Source organism: Cyprinodon variegatus, unplaced genomic scaffold (assembly GCF_000732505.1).
Source record: "Cyprinodon variegatus isolate N-32 unplaced genomic scaffold, C_variegatus-1.0 Scaffold77, whole genome shotgun sequence".
In the NCBI taxonomy this organism is placed as follows: Eukaryota; Metazoa; Chordata; class Actinopteri; order Cyprinodontiformes; family Cyprinodontidae; genus Cyprinodon; species Cyprinodon variegatus.
Genome location: NW_015150530.1, coordinates 1,639,028 through 1,653,613, shown reverse-complemented (window position 1 = coordinate 1,653,613; position 14,586 = coordinate 1,639,028). Strand labels below are relative to the sequence as shown.

The following is a 14,586-nucleotide window of genomic DNA, read 5'->3' as shown; positions in this document are numbered from 1 at the left end:
CACATACACTTCTCTCTGGACAGACACACAGGCCAAGCTACTCTCCCTCACAGCAGGGGACGGAGAGGGGGAGAGATTGCATTACGGCCTCTCCTTCGTGGACCAAAGTGGCAGAAAATGGCACAATAAAAGCGAGAGCGGGCAGAAAGAGAAAGGAGGAAAACTAAGTTGCAGCGGGCAGAAACAGAGAAAGTGGGGGACGAAAAGTGAGAGTGAGCAGAACAAGAAAGCAGCGGGTGTTGTCGCACTTGTTTGGATGGACCTTTCTGCTAGGGAAGATACTTGTTGTTGTTGGGCGCCTCGTTGTGTGCATGACTGGAGTGAGTTTGTGTCACTAAAGTGCTTAAAAAGACAGATTGGAGCTGATGCTGTCCACACAAAACGAGATGATGCACACAGATGAAATGTTTAGTCCTGACAGAATCCAAGAGACTGGTTAACCGTCACCATGCTGGGTTTGTTGTTTGTTTCAGACTTATTTTTTGTCATTTACTGGCTTTTTGGAACTGCAAAACTGTTCACAAACAAAAAACCTTGCTGCATGTATTCCCCTATACATAATTTACACTACATGTTAGAAAAAAAAACCCACTATAAATTGGTTGATTCTAATGTTTAAAAAGATATTTTACAATTTGCACAAATTTGAAATAATATCCAAGCTTTCATTAGTGTTTTTAGTTATAAACGTTGCATTTCTTTGCCTCCTTTAACAACTGTTAGTTGCAGTAATGTTGCAGTTTAAACGTATTTTAGATTAAATGAAAAAAATATCCACTGGTAGCTTTGTAATGCAGAAAAGATCACAATGCTAACACTGATGCCACTGCTGGATGCATAAACATAAAACAAAGAAAGATAATGAGCCCTGCCGGGGCTAAACAGCTGGTATTTTTAGCTGATTTAGTTTCAATGAAAATATCATCCTTTTATTGAGTACTAATGATCCTGAAATAACGTAAAGGGGTTGTATTTGATATATTAAATATAACATTGTTAATTAAAACACTCTGTTTTGGATTAATAATATCCCTCTTTAGGGTATTTCGTTTCAAAGCTAGGGTAGGCTACCGTTTTCAGACATATCAAAGATTCTTTGGCGTTGGCGCTGACCTCCTCCCATGCTATGCATACTGCAAAGGGGCATCAGTACTGCAGTATTTACACAACTATATTCAAATACTGCTGCACCGACACATTTATATCCTACCACAACCCTGCAGGAGGTCAAATGTTTGATAATGAGAGTAAGACTAATGACATTGTATACTTCCTAATTAATTAAGCTAGTAGAGGTACATTTTAGCACCAAAACAACAGAACACTATAAACTAGTCCCCTTTAATCCTAATAAACACTATTCAAACCAGATTGCACTGTATTTCTTTCAAAGTGACAGAACTTAATGTGCCAAAATTAACTTTGTATTGGAGCAAAGCTTGCATAGGATCACAAAAAAATTTAACATTAAAGACTAAAACTAAGTGAAGCATTCTGTTAGTGATGACTGATGTCTCTTGAAGTGTCATCAGCACATTTTTTATATTAATTCATCGAACTTATACCATGAGCGTTTATGAATATACCGGATATAATATATCCTCAATCATAAAAGGTTGACGAACCTTAACACTTATAAATGGCAGTGAATCGCACAAAAATTTACCAAACAAATGGAAAATCAGCTTGATTAAATTTAACGTTTTAATCATCTCTAGATCAGACCAGAACTATGGGAAATCATTGCAGATAGCCTCGTGTTAGTATACAATGTTATTTACAAGGAATCCAGAAAAGTTTAACTGCTCTACATAGTGATGCTTGAAATATCTACATGCAAACTTAGAAAATATGTTACAGCACTAGGTTACCAACACACTAGATATCTAATCACAATAGCAAGAGCATTGCCTCACAGCCTTCAGATTTCCAATGTAAAACAACAGCTCTTAGAATCTGAAGCTTGCTATGTACTCTGCAAGAACCAAAAAATGTGTTCTTGTTCTTGAGATGGCAAGAACAAGAACTTTGCCTCCATGTATTAATATTGCAGCTCAGCTGCCATCCCACTATAACACACATTGAAGGACCATGGAGAGCGGACAGGAGAGGAGGTCACGGAGATTGAGCAGCACATGTGAGGCAGAGAGCCTGGCTGAATGTAGCGGAGGAGACAGAAAAGGACTCCTGATGTGTTCTGGTGCAATTTGGAAAGACAGAAAACACCAGGGAATCAGGAAGGGTTGGGATGGCCCCACTCAGATTATTTATATAGTAAACAGTGTAAGTGAGCAGATGTGGCATGCCCAACTGCCTTAACCACCAGACTTGAACTGTACATGTACAGTGTTAAGTTCGACAGATATCAGAGGAATCTTCCCCCCTTTACCGTCGAATTACAATATAGCACTCTGACACGCAGCAAAAAAAACCCTCCTGCCCAGATATTCTGTTGGGAATAAGCCGGGAGCCCCCCCCCCCAAATAACACCAAGAAAACACAGTGACGTCACTGGCTTTGGGAGCGAGAATAAATGTCTTGGTTCTCTTGGAGTATGTAGCAGCCTTAGTTTTGATGCCAGGCTCACACTGAATATGGTTCAGCCATTGGCGGCTGGGTGTGCAGCTACAGAGGCCGTGTAGTTTAACAAAGTGATTGGCCAAGTGCTGCAAGGTTGTTGTGTCAACCTCCTGAATTTAACAAGCCAAAAAGGAAAAATCCGGCAACAGAGAGAAAAAAGTCTTGCTGAATATCACATTAAAATCAATCCACAAACTAATGTTAACTTGATTAGCGAAAAAACAAAATGGCAAAACAGAAACAAGAGAAAACAGAGAAACTATCTATTTTAATCAGTTATCTATAGCTGTTTTTTTTTTCTGTCTCACTTTTACCATAATTAAACTGCCCAGAGTTTACTATCACTGAGTGTAGAGTCCCTATCCTAATGATGCAGTGCACTGTTTTTTAGCTTTTAAAAACAAAGCTTCTACACGTCTCTTATACTGAAATTAAAAAGATCGATTTTCATGTTTAGAAAGCTGCAGAAATTAGCATTTTAGAAAATATTTCAGTAAGGTCACAACAAGTCACTATTGTAAAAGTTTGTAAGGTAAGTGACTCCAGGCTCTGTTGAAGCAGACAAGCTGACTAATTAACCAGCTAATAAACTAATTAATTCAGCTTGTCTTTGGTTAAGAGCAGAAAAACAAAGAGGGCTGCTGTGCTGCAAGCATATAAAAATACTACTAAATTCAGCAACTGTTTAACATTTAAACAACAATATTAACTCTTCTTTTATCCACTTTAACAATAGTTCTTTTACTGTTTCAAATGAAAACAACCAGATCACAATATATATGTTGCATTTTAATATATATTTTACTAAAAAAGTTATACTGAGAATATTTACTTTCAAATGTACAATTCAATTCAGTTTATTTATATAGCGCCAGATTCACAACACATGTCATCTCAAGGCACTTTACAGTTCAACCAGATCATCCAGTCAAATTGATTCAAAGTTTTCTATCTAAGGAAAACCAGTTGATTGCATTGATTCGTTGGCTCAAATACAATCCCTCACACTAAGCATGCTTGTAGCGACAGTGGAGAGGAAAAACTCCCTTTTAACAGGAAGAAACCTCCAGCAGAACCAGCCTCAGTGTGAGCGGCCATCTGCTGAGGCCAACTGGCGTTAAAGGAGACAGAAGCACACATATTAGCTGCTAATATACAAGTTTGCTTTGGAAAATTCATATTTTGGTGATAATATAGTAACCCTTTCCATTGTTTAACTCTATTTGAATGGTTTATTTAAGAAGAAGCAGGATTTAGTGAGCAAAACAAAATAAGGAGCTCAAATGATAGAGGATGCCAAAGTTTCTTAGAGTTACAAAAAGAGTGTCTTTACAGATATTTAGCCAGAGAAAAATTAGGTCTGCCATTTTCTACATTGCATGCTTTGAAGATATGTTTTTTTTTTAATGGTTGTCCATATGTAATGATGCAAATATGCTGGCAACCACAAAATCTTCTCACATATCCGCCCTCCATCAGCAGAGGACAGCATGCTTCTTTAGAAGGACAGCAGGGGCCAGATGGAGGTGATGGGGGGGAGAGGTTGAATAAAATAAAATTGATCCAGGATTTTAGCATTTAGACACAGTTTACAAAGCGATATAGAGGAGGGGGGCACTTAACTTTACAATAGGTCAGCCCTGCTTCTAACTCTGCCACTATCCCCGCTGCCCCTCTCCATGCGGCCCTCTGTGCATATCCACAAGAAACTAAACAGAAAATAGAATCTTCTGATTCTCCCAACGATCCGTCTTTGAGTGAAAGTGTGATTTAGCTGTTTAGACGTGAGCTTGTTTGTAAAAGCGCAGACCTGTACCAGCCGCTTCATCCCCATCTCTTCCACACATTTCCTAATGCTGTTCCCATTGTCGCCCATCCACACTCCAGTGCACAAACACACGCCGAGAACACACACACACACATACACAGCTCCACACAAACTCTGTCCCACTCACTGAGGGGGAGAAAGGGGAAGAAAAAAGGAGAGAAAAAAAGAAATCGATCGCCGGGGATAGCGGTGCGCGTCGGAGGATCGTATCTTGTCAAAATAATATATTACCCTCATCCCCGCCTGATCGATGCGGTGGATTAGGGACGGAGGGCTCCCTTCTCTCTTCTCTCCCCCTTCCACCTCCCACCCTCCCATCCTCTCTTCTTCCTCGGTGCTTGGTGCAGTTTAATATTTACCTCCGTGAAAGAGCGGCCGCGATGGCTCTCAGCCCTAATTGATTCCGACACATGCGGCTCTGAGCTCGGGCTGCGGAGGAGAGAGGGAGGGCCGGCGGGAATGCAGAGGGAGAGACGAGAAAGGAGGGAAAAAAAGGGAAGAATGACATGAAAAGATAAAGATGGGGGGATTAGGAACTTGGAGGTAATACCTGGATGAGCAGTCTCCTAAAAAAGTACTCATCCCCCTATTTTCCATATGTTGTCATGATACAACTAAAAACTTCAGGAAGGCCCAGAATGTGCAGGCAGGGAGCAAGCTGCACCTCTTCATCAAAACACCTTAGAAATCTTTCAAATGTAAGTGGAATCAACAGTTTGTCAATGGGCTTTTCTTTTCTAAGGAACAAGGACACATTTTAGGTACATGTGGACCATAAAATCAAATGCTTTATAGAATACATGAATAAATATAGAAGCCAAATTCAGAAAAAAAACCTTCAGTTACCATACTGGACTGATTTCAGCCATCTCGTTCAGGAAAGCTAAAGGCAACAATTAGTGTACTGGATGGAAAAACATTTCACAATGAAAAGCAAATCAAATATCTCTGCACTGGAGAATAATTACATTTTAAGATGGTCCTGCTGGACAGGCTGGATTCTCTGGCTGTTCCTTCTTTTCTCCTTGATCATTTTCCGATTCATTGTTTTCTTTTTCTTTCTTTGACTCTAAAATCTTAACATGTTCACCATTTATGCTAACATCTTTTTCTTTATCTTCACTCTTTTCTCCAGCTGTTGCACTTTCAGTGGCCTCCTTGACCTGTGACCTCCCTGATCCCTCTATCATTCATCCATCCTCAAATCTCAGACTTTACTTACTTCTGATCTCGTACCTTCTTCCAAAAAAACTAGAAATGTCTCCACTTTTAAATGTTCTATTCATTGTCATATGCAGTCTGTAAACATCAAGATTTGGAAAAACTACCCGTCTTACTTTGGCAAAAAGTTTAAAGCAATATGAAGAAAAACATTATTTCTCACATTCACACAGGACACATAAGCAATTTTGTGTAGAAATCAACATGGCAGCCAATTTGTTATTTTTTTAAGTAAAGGCAGTGGCACAGTTTATAGCAATGCAGTCAGTTGACAAGAAGATTATTAGTTAGGCTGTGCACTCCACAAATCTGGTCACAAGTCCCATTTGCAGTTTTCAACTATTCATTTGGGGGATACCAAAAAAAAAGTTGAAATAGTTACCCTTGAATGAGTCCAGAAGTGGAATTTTCGGCCTGATATGCCTTTTCTTTGGCAGGATACTGAGAGTCCATAGGAAGGTAGATGGAGCTTAAAACAATCCAAAAATAAGACATGGTGGAGGGAAATATGGATTTACAAAAGAAGACATTTATTACATAAAAAACTTGGGGCTGTAATTGTTCAATAGAGTATTTAAGTTTTGGGGACAGATTCCATGTGGACACTTCAATTTTCAGATGGTCAACAAAATAAATATTATTTTTATTCCATTTTATAATTACACACCATTTTATGTTGGTCTACCATGTAAAATCAGAATAAAATACATTTACAATTGTTGTTTCAACATGACAAAATGTGAAAAAGTATTGCATACTTTTGCTAGTCACTGTTAAAAGGAAAAAGGTCTTGGGAAGATATGATGGAGAGTGTTGAATTGGACCTGCAGAGATTGAAGCATGAAAGAGTTAAAGTGAAAACAGATCCTAAAGCTTGAAGACACAAAGTGCGAAATCGTGATGAAAAAGGAAGGAACTTCACTGGGAGGTCAGAGGAAATATAAAAGGGAAAAATGTGAGATGGGAATGACAGCCATAAGGTAAAGAGAGATGGTGATGTTCAGTGGCACAAACAGGAGCAAAGGGATGAATGGAATAGATAGCTGAGAGGAAGGGAATCAGGAAAAATGAGGAAAACAGAAATTGCAAGTGGAAATGGGAAAACACATGGCGAGAGCTTCAGGAGTGAAAAAACAGGAAGTAAACCAGGGCAGATGGGAGTAAATGAGAGGGGATTAAGAGAGCGACATTAAACGGGATAGAAATAGGGGAGTAAACCATGACGAGTGAACGTAGAGCACCAATAAAAGCCTGAGGAGAAATAATTGGCCTGATGAAAGAAAGGGGCCACTGCAGGGAGCTGACAGAATGATATCAGGTGGGATAGACAGAAAATAGGAGTGATAGCCCAGTGAGAGGCGGAAAGGTAGAGAGGGACCATATTTTCCGATGAAGGAACTGGGCTGTCATGCTGTTCCGCCAGCAAAGAGCGGCTCTATAAAATACAGAGAGCAGGTCGTGTCGGGTGACTTATGTGTATATCTAGGCTCTGTCAATATTTCTTTCTGTCGCGCTTCCTCTGGGCTCCCCGGGTCCTTTGCTCCAGTTGTGCTTCCACTCTATCCTTGACTGTCCCAGTTATCACTTCTTGTCCTGCAGGTCTCTGATCTTGTTTCTTCTGCCAACTGCAGGCATGTGCAGAAGGTGCAGGTTTTGAACATCAACTCTGAGCCAAACTCTTATTTGGCACGTTGGCTTGAGGGGTTGGCACGCTCATATTCCCAAATGGCTTTCCATTATGAGAGAATGCAATAAGAATGTTGAGATTGACAGCTGAACTGAAGACCTCAAAGGTCACAGAAATGAAAAAACGTATCTATCTATTGGTCGTTTAAACCTGTAATGCTTTCTGTATTTTCTTTGTTTTACTTCTGCACAAGTGCATGAATGAATTAATGCATGTGTTTGTTTGCATCTTGCTGCAAGTGTGCTCCTCTTCTGCAGTGAAGAGGCACCGGGTGGTAACTGATTTATTCATGCCTTCCCAAGGAGGATTGCACCTCCTCTCTCTCATTTGGCACACTTTGCATCCTGAACACAGGCCTGTGGAGGCCTGGTTCCATCGGGGGGCAGACATCCTGCAGGTGCACAGTTCTAATCTGCAACTAGTAGATACTCACAAATTAGCTGGAATTTCATGTTTATTTATTGGGAAATGGGATCAGGACTTCTCTAAAGAGTTCTACGTTTTCGGTCCTAGAAAGTTTTTCACAGGCCTAAAAAGAATCTCAACACCTTTTGGATCTTTTACAGTTTGCTATTCTGAAGCAACAAGCTCTCATTTTTTTTTTTTTATTATGGTTGACCCAACCTGCAGAGATTCGCAGTTTAGGTGGCACTGCCTGTTGATATCAAAACGGTTTTTAATGTACTCCATAACTATAGCCTTTGCAGAAAAAGCACCATGAAGAAATCCATTGCTGAATGAAAACAATGTCCCATTTAAAGGTTCTATGTAGGGGAGATTGACCATGTGTAGAAGAAGATGCATTGGTGAGATCAACAGGTGAGACGTAAAAGCAGACCTATCAGTCTAAGGACACTGTAAAACATGGTGGTGAGAGCATCATACTGTGGGAAACTTGTTCTTACCATGGATTTCAAAGAGGTTGGAAGCTGATAATATAATGGCGATTAAAGCTTTGCCTGTTAGAATGGCCAAGTCAAAGTCCGTCTGTTCTCCAACCATCCTGACTAAGATGAGCTATTTCACAAAGTCAAGAAATTAGAAAACGATATATCATTTAATGTGATTAAATCCTTGAGGTTTGTTGGAAACCACAAGGATTTAAGGCCCTTTAATTTCCAGTCTGCATTCTGGCATAGAGGTCCTCCTAATCCACGATTTTTTTATAATTCACGTTTTTGAGTTGGATTTAGGAGAGAAAAAAGTTTATCTCGGCAGGTTTTTTTGTGTATCTATTTTGAGCTGCCGTAATGACGCTATGACAACCGATTGCCAACACAGAACCAGAGAGACAAGAAAAAGAGAATTGAAGACAGTGAAACATAAGTTATTTACTTTAGAGGACCGGCTGAAAATTCCCAATCCATCTCCATGACTTCCTATTTCTCTGAGCCGTTGTTTTCTTTTTCCTTCCCACCCGTTTCCCTGTCCAAGTCTCTCCCTCTCTCACACTTTCTCTCTACCACTGTGTCTACTTCTTTATTTACACATCTCCCCTGCTCACTGCAGTGGCTCAGAGAGCGGTAACAGAAGTGTCACTTGTCATTATTGGTCTAATTCAGTAATCCGTCATCGTAGGCTCACTGTATGCAGCGCATTATATGCCGGCACAGCAGGTGTACTATGCACCGAGGTGGAGATTCGATTTGACACGCCGCGAGTGGGGGCCGACGGGGGCCGTGGCACCGAACGTGTGTGTACATTTGTTAGTGTGTCGAAGGAGGAAACGTGGAAAGATGGAGAGATTGATTCAAGGTGTTTTTGTGTGTCTGGTGTGGGTGAGTGAATATGAGTTTTGCTGCAGTGGCAGCCCAACCCTGTCTCATCAATGGCACTGAAACAAAACAGGAGGCATTATTACAAAATCATGAGGTTAGGTAAAGATTTCCACTGTATTATTAATGCTTTGAGCTCTTGATTCAGAATGCATCCTCTACAGATTTAATTCTAACATTTTTTTCTAAGATGTCTTTCTTGTGCCCATGTCTGTGTGCTCGGTTAACTTGATGTTTAAATCAAGGCTGGTTTTAAAGTGTGAAGGGCTTGTTGCATAATTCTTGAGATAAATTTATCAACATGTAATTCATTTAAGCCTTTTTCAATGGAAATATAGATTTCAATCTCAATATCGTGTTTCTCAGTTACACACTGTCGAAAATAAAAACGTAACAATCACACAGAAATATGCTGCCTTTTGCCATAAGAAATATGACAGGCTGTGCAGCACTATTTCACTATTTGGAGGGAACCAACTGCCAGCTTAGCACCAACAGTTAAGAAAAAGAGAGAAAGAGGGATTTATTTTAAAGAATTTATTTATAAACAATGTTAATTTTCAGAAATGTTTTATTGATGGTGGTTAGAGGGCACGGCAGCGCCTGTTTACGGCACCCTTGCATCTGTCAGTGAGCCCCAGGGCAGCTGTGGCTACAATGTAGCTTGCCACCATGAGGGTGTGCTTGAATGTGTGAATGACTGAATGTAGTATAAAGTGTTTTGGTCAAGTCTCTTGACTTGAAAAAGTGCTATATAGGCAAAGGTACATTACCATTTTTTACCCATTATAGTGAAAAACAAGCAGACTTAAGAGCATTTGTCTAAAATGACCAAATAATAGTTACTCTATGGACATAGTTGGGCACTATTTGCACTAATGATTGTCAGTTCTTCCTTAAAAAAAATAAATCTATTAATAACATTTGATCCTACTCTTAACAGAATAAGTGTAGCGTGTAGCATAGCATAGATTAGCCCAGTGAATGGTGTCCTAAGATTATAAAAATCCAGGAAGATTTTAGGAGAGAAGTCCTTCAAATCCAGGCTCTCTGTGTCCTAGATCACATTGGGGCACATGCTTCATAATAGGCAATTAAACAGAACATATTTTTAATATTGCAAATATAAGATCACATATATTTATATAGATTTCATATATTGTTTGAGGATCCACAGGATTTTTATAAAGTGGTTAAAGTTAGGTTGAGCATGGTTTCAAAAAGGTTTGTTAAGTGTTAATTAGATCACCTAAAACTTTGTTTAATATGTTTGAGGTATATATTTTTTTTTTATCTTGCTTGTTAAGACATTGCTGTTTTTACTGGTATCGTTATGTATTATCATGTGAAGCACTTTGTGACCCTTCTCTGTGAAAAGCGCTATACAAATAAAGTTTACTTACTTAACTTCAGCTTTCTTTTTGCTTCACAATAGACTGATGTGAAACAATATCTAGGTTTTCTTTCCTACTTTACACAATCATGCACATATCTTCATAGTTCTGTAAGGATTATATTTCATTTACATGTTTCCTGCATCTTGTTTTTGTGTAATTCAATAGTTCAGCTTGCTTGCTTTCACCTCTTCAGGTCAGTCCAGTTGCAGACTGAGGGTTCTTTATGGACCCCAGTGTGGTGTCTAGGTACATTATTGGTAGTATTTTGTGTGAGCCGGAATGGGAGTGAAGAGCTTTTTTTTTTGGTTTGTGATAGTGCAGCTTCCCTTTCTCTTTTTATCAGTGGCAATTTGTATGTGAGCGCACACCTCTGTACTCCCTGCAGACAAGGCGGATTTCATCAAGTTCTTAACCCCGCAAGGCTACAAATCCGGTTACCACTGTAAGTGTTTTAAACTCTTTAAACTATCAGAGCGCTCCATGCTGAGTCGCAGGCCATGTGTGAGTCACGCCCAGATCTCACTGAACCACACGAGTCCTAACTGCATTTACTTTTCTCATTTCTCCCATCTTGTATTTGCTTCATGTAACACCTGCCATTTCCCAGCATCTCATCAAAACCCAGCCTTTATAAACTAACTCCAGGGGGATTCAGTACTATTGTGTTCTGTAAAGTTTTATGGTTTTATTGATCCCTTTTTCAGAGTTTCCACTTTTATATATAAAAAAAATGGTAGTAAAATACTAGATAATAGCAAATAACTTTAATATCTCTAAGATATTCTCTTTGGATTGAGGTTTTCATTTGCTTTAAAATTAGTTATTGTGTTTTTGTGGGCCCTCCTGAATATGTGCAATATAGATATCCTAATGTTTAAATTTTAAAAAAGCACCTGAAAGGTGGAGGCATACAGTTTTCAATATCCTAAGATGTTAGCAAACCTAGATAAATGGCTCTCGTTGCTCTAGTGTTAGCTAAGAGTCTTATCTCTAAGAAGTTTGTGTTTTTCCAGTGTAAATAAAGCATCTTTTATCTGTACAAAAAAATGTGTCAAAATGTATCTGTGTTGTCAGTAAAGCAGCAGCCATAGCAAATTTCTCTGACACAAATCAATTACAGACAGGTTTTACTGAAAGCTCTGTCGATACTTCCCAGCACAGATACGGATTGTAGCAATCAGTTAGCATAATCCTTCCTTTGAATTGATCAATCATTTCTTTGACCTTTTTTTTGTTTCTTTAATTCAAGCGTAGTTTAGTTTTTTTTATGCTCTCAGTACAGTTTCTTCATTGACATATAACTCTTTTTTTTTTATTTGATACATTTTAAAACCACTATTTCCAATTTTCTTTTCATTAGTTTACAACGAAAGCTATTAAACCTGAGTATGAAGTTGTAAATTCAGATTTTTTTGGTTAAGAAAATGTGCAAAACATTCCCTTCTTTTAAATCATTGATCATTGTTTGATTTGTTTTTCTTTCTGTCTCTCACACAAGCGCAGAAAAGTAACAAAGTCTGAAAATTATTGAGTAAACTTTCATAATTCTTAAGCTCAAGTTGAAAGACTCACTTAAAGGAATACATGGTTCTTACTAGTTTATAAAGTAAACAGATGTCATTACTTACTTGACCGCAATACTGTTTTTTATTTTTACAGCTATAATATTATTATAGATAAAACAGTTAAAGAACCTCTTGTTGTTGGTTTTATTCACTGACATCCATCACATAATCTAATTCTCTCGTTCCTTAAACAAAGTCAGTAACTTGCTTTCAGAACTGCCTTCATGAGTCAGATGTATGTAAAATGTGACTGTGTGTTTGTGGATGCATGTTAGTTACTTTGCGGGGACCATATGCCAAATTTCCCATAAATATGCATTGTTTGGACTTACAGGACAATTGGTCCCCATAAAGAAGGGGTCTCTGCTTGGGTCAATGTTTAGGATTCGGATTAAGGTGTGAATATATCTGAGATGATGTTTATGGTTAGGTATCGATAATGGTTACAGTAAGGTTCTCGGATAGCCAATATCATTTTATGGCAATCAATGGAAAGTACTGTAAAGATAAAAGAACCATGACTCTTTGGTTGTGGGTTGTGTAAAGTCCTAAGAGATTGCATACATAAAATAGCTTAACATACAGCATCATAAAGACACTGCTAATTAATCAGAAGTAGCTTATGGTAACTTTGGGGGAGCTTCAGAGATCTGCTGCTCGGATGAAATAATCTCTCAACAGGAGTGTTACACATTATTAACACCACAACAATTATACATATTATTTGCATAAATCCATACCCACTGTGAAACATGGTGGTGGCAGCATTATGTTTTGGGCATGCTTAGCTTCAGCATGCAGGTACAAAAAAGAGCTCAGCTGGTTGTTAGATCGAAGGAGCCAAAAAACCAATACAGTCCTAGAATGCACTGTTAATGCTAGTGGAAAGGTTCACCCACCATCAAGACAACAACCTTAAACATAAACCAGAGTTACCATAATGGCTAGGACTAGTTTAGTTTATTTACTTGGTCCAGGCAAAGTCTCAGAATATCAATCCAACTAGCTTTAAAACTGATGTTCACCAATGCATTCCACATAGTCCAGTATAGTGGGAAATGCTGCTGGAGATTAAGCCTGTAATTGCAGAAATATGCAGCTCTGCAAACATGAGAACTCATGTTGCTTATTTTTTATGTGCAAAATAGAATCATTTGAAATCACAAAGTGACAACCGTTTTTATTGTTGGTATGTCTGCAGCATTTCAATATAATAAGTTGTATTTTTTATTGTTGTTTTTCACAGAGTCTTAAGAATTTCCAAAGCCATTAAATGGGAATCACATTATGTGATCCAATTGATCTGTGTTGAGCTGTTATTGAGTGAGGGAAAGGTTGAGTGGTATATGGTGTATGGTGAAGTGTTAAATAGACCAAAAACATAGGAGGTGATGCCACCAGAGGGGAGGGCAATGAGGGAGGATGAGAAAGAGAGAGGGAGGGGGAGGGGGGTGATGGATGTAGGGAGAGGAGGGATGGGAGACGCAGCAGCATGAGAAGAGCGCGTAAAATGCGAGGCACCACTCTGATGATGATAAAACGTTAATTAAAGTAAAACCCCCACATCTTGTCACCTCGGTCTGCCATGAGACAGAAAGAAGGAGGGGGACAAGAGGAAGGAAATTTATAGGGAGAAGTTGGATGATCTAACTCAAAGTTGATCTGTTCCATTTTTAGGATTGATTTATTCTAGTTAGTATTTATTCTAATTTGTTTCCCACTCTGTATGAGTTCTGTAAAATCTGTGTTATAACTATAAGGTTATGAACATCCAAAGTTGATTTATTATAGTTTCTGTTTTCATCAGTTTTTTTTTCTGCATTTAAAAATGACTCCCATAATGTCCAAAACCAATCCTCCCAAATCCGCTTCGCTCTGGCCTGCGTCCCTTCATGTATAAAAAGCTTCATTTCCCCTTCAAGTTCACGCAACATTTATCCGCCAAATTCACCTTTTGCATCTATTGTTTTTTTTCTTCTTCCTGCTAATATGCATTCAGTTAATCTGCTTTCCAATTCTTTTGTATATTTATTTACTCACTCTATCACTCTCTTCTGTTTTTTTTTCCTCTCTTTTTTTCATCTCTCTCCAACGATTATCCTGGCGTCTAATTAGAAATCGATGCCGCTGGGCCGGCGGGTATTTGCAGTGTGTTTGTGGACGTTGAGAACAATTCCCCGGACAGAGAAGAAAGGGAAGAGAGAGGAGGAAGAGGAAACGCTGCACCGCCGCTCTGTAGGCGCACACTAAAACACACAAACGCACATAAATCCTGACAACCGACTTTACAACCGCTCGCAGCTACTCTTATTATTTCTAAAAAGCATTAAAAACGGAGAAGAAAAAAATACAAGGAAGAGAAAAATGAAAAGAAATTTATTTTTTAACAATCAGCGCAGGGGAATTAATTTTAAAGGATTATTTCTCAAGTCTTTACAGAAACAAACTGATCTTAAGATGGACGCGAGATAAAATTGATTAATTTATTATTATTATTATTATTATTATTATTATTATTATTATTATTATTATT

At 38.6% G+C, this 14,586-nt stretch overlaps 1 protein-coding gene across 4 annotated transcripts in view; it reads left to right on the top strand.

Annotated features, from left to right (window-relative positions):
- LOC107083533 (ETS translocation variant 3-like protein) overlaps positions 1–14,586 on the top strand; it is a 77,370-nt gene that overhangs the window by 29,792 nt on the left and 32,992 nt on the right. The window contains exon 3 of one of the 4 annotated variants that reach the window (XM_015372846.1): positions 14,169–14,288. The exons of the other annotated variants lie outside the window; for them this stretch is intronic. The gene's annotated coding sequence lies outside the window, so the exon portion shown is untranslated. The remainder of the gene's footprint in view (positions 1–14,168; positions 14,289–14,586) is intronic. 4 annotated transcript variants of the gene reach the window in all.